This window comes from Nicotiana tomentosiformis, chromosome 7 (assembly GCF_000390325.3).
Source record: "Nicotiana tomentosiformis chromosome 7, ASM39032v3, whole genome shotgun sequence".
NCBI lineage: Eukaryota > Viridiplantae > Streptophyta > Magnoliopsida > Solanales > Solanaceae > Nicotiana > Nicotiana tomentosiformis.
Genome location: NC_090818.1, coordinates 125399272 through 125401676, shown reverse-complemented (window position 1 = coordinate 125401676; position 2405 = coordinate 125399272). Strand labels below are relative to the sequence as shown.

Genomic DNA, 2405 nt, shown 5'->3' with positions numbered 1-2405 from the left:
ACGGTTCCGCGACAGGAAGCTACTGTATTAGCTTCATAGGCTGAACAAATACAAAGTATTACGAGCAATGAAGTATTTCTTCCATCCCAGTTTAGTTTCCTCCCGTCCCTAAGTTAAGTATTTCTTCCATCCCAATTTACTTGCCTCCCATCACTAAATTCCAAAGTTTCACTTCGATCATTCACACTAGACAGTAATGCTACTTTATTTTATCAGTTTGTTGCTAAATTCTTTCAACTAATACCTTATCTTTTCATATCTTGACAAGGAAGGTACCTTAAATATTTCTTTTCATAACTCTTGCTTTATGTAAGTATTTCAGTATCTATAAATAAGATAAACATTTAAATCCTTATTAACCAGAAGCAAAAGTAAAAATAAATAAGAAACGATATACAATCATCAGTCTAAGGAACAGTAAAATGAAAAAGACTACATTGACTGATTCTAAAAGGTATAAAATTATTAGTAATAACAACTCCTTCCCCCACCACTCCAGGTTTCTTCTTAAAATAACAACTTTCCAAACAGGCAGGTGTTGTGAATGGTTGTTAACAATTTTCATATGATTAAAAGGGCAGCCCGGTGCACTAAGCTCGCGCTATGCTCGGGGTCTGGAGAAGGGCCGGACCACAAGGGTCTATTGTACGCACCCTTACCCTGCATTTCGGCAAGAGGCTATTTCAATTTTCATATGATTATTTCACCAATTCAATACAGAACTTAAGTTGTATAAACTGAATTTACACCATCAGTTCAATTTAATAGGTTATAGCAGATTACTATTCTATTTCCCAAGTTACCATATCAGGCTTCCAATCTGAATTAACATTAACCTTATAAATCCATATAGTGTCGGTGCACAGAAATTACAATCTTTCAAAAAAAATGTATCTTCTGGTGCTTTGCTGTTAAATTTTGATATAAGTAACCAAAATAACAAATTTGTCAACTTCTTATAACCATTATTAACTACTAAGATGACATTTGATGAAAAAATGAAATCTTTCATAAAAATCAGAGATAAAACAGAATTCTTTTTCAAAGCTAAAAACAATGAAATCTAATTTCATAAAAATCAGAGATAAAATAGAATTCTCTTTCAAAGCTAACAACATAAAGAGTGGCTGTATTCATTAACAAATTCTCATCATTTCTAGAAAAGGCGGAGCTAGGATTTTAAACTTATGTGTTCGGGATTCTAATCGTTTTAAGTTACTGAATAATAATTTATACATATTTAATGAATTCTTAAGACAAATACAGGGTTCAAACCAAAAGTTAATGGGTTCGACCGAACCACTCCGGGCACTCGATCTAGATTTCTAGCTTTCATCTGAACGGATATCTTTTTGCAAATCTAAACACACACACAAAAGAGAAATTAATTGACAAACTCACACAGTAAAAGTAGGAGAGAAGCTAAAAAGTAAATTGATTGACGAACCTACAAGCTCGACGCGAGACGTTGAAGATAGAGGGGAAATGCCTTCACATTAGTACTTGCAAAAAAAAAAAAGCAGAAGGTTTTTGTAGAAGGAAATAAAGGCTTCTGAGAGAAGCTTCATGTCTTTTCAAAAATAATAACCGTACCCGCCACAAAATAAAAAGTGTTTTTTTTAATGTATTCATTCGCATGTGCATGTCAAGTGAGGAAATGTAGTACATTATTTTTTTTAAATGTTTTTATTGTTGATAATATGATGTTTTGCGCACTTACATTTTGAAATATAAAATTATATTTGAATATGCAGGTTACTAGGAAAATATATTTTAGTTTTGTGAATAGGAAAACAGTGTTTTTAGAAAAGCTTGAAAAGTGGTTTGGTTTTTGAAAAACTAATTTTCGAAAAATCTCCAAAAACTTATAAATCTCATGGACAAACATGTTTTTGAAAAAAAAAAAAATTCTATGAACAAACGGGGCCTAATTATCTGGATGTGAAAAAACATGCAGAGGGAAAATAGGTAGGGAAAATGACATTGTATAGCTGCTCTCAAAATAATAGCCAAAAAAATAAATAAATATATATATATATATATATATATATATATATATATATATACACACACACACACACTCACATCAGGTACGTTATATACAAAAATCATATAAATTTTATATAATTTTTCGATTAGCGAATGTAAATAGTTTCTGACGCGGATTAAAAGCGATAATACCTTAAATACGTATTGATGGAGTGAATGAATAGTGAATTTGATATTTGTTTGAACAATTCCGATTGAGATTAAAAGTATAAAAGAGTATTTGTGAGTTTGAATTGTACTATATATTTGAATGTGTTTATTTGAAGGTAAATTTCATTAATGGATGGTATGAGAACCAGTATTGCTTTAAATTTATCAATAAGTTATTACCACTTTATCTATAATTAATTTGATAA

At 30.5% G+C, this 2405-nt stretch overlaps 1 long non-coding RNA gene across 1 annotated transcript; it reads right to left on the bottom strand.

Moving 5' to 3' along the window:
- Positions 1–273: 273 nt before the first annotated feature.
- On the bottom strand, positions 274–1575 carry LOC108949111 (uncharacterized). The gene is made up of 2 exons (XR_011409247.1): positions 1448–1575; positions 274–660 (listed from the first exon to the last, which is right to left on the bottom strand). It is a non-coding gene; the product is annotated as an uncharacterized lncRNA (long non-coding RNA).
- Between the last annotated feature and the right edge of the window lie 830 nt (positions 1576–2405).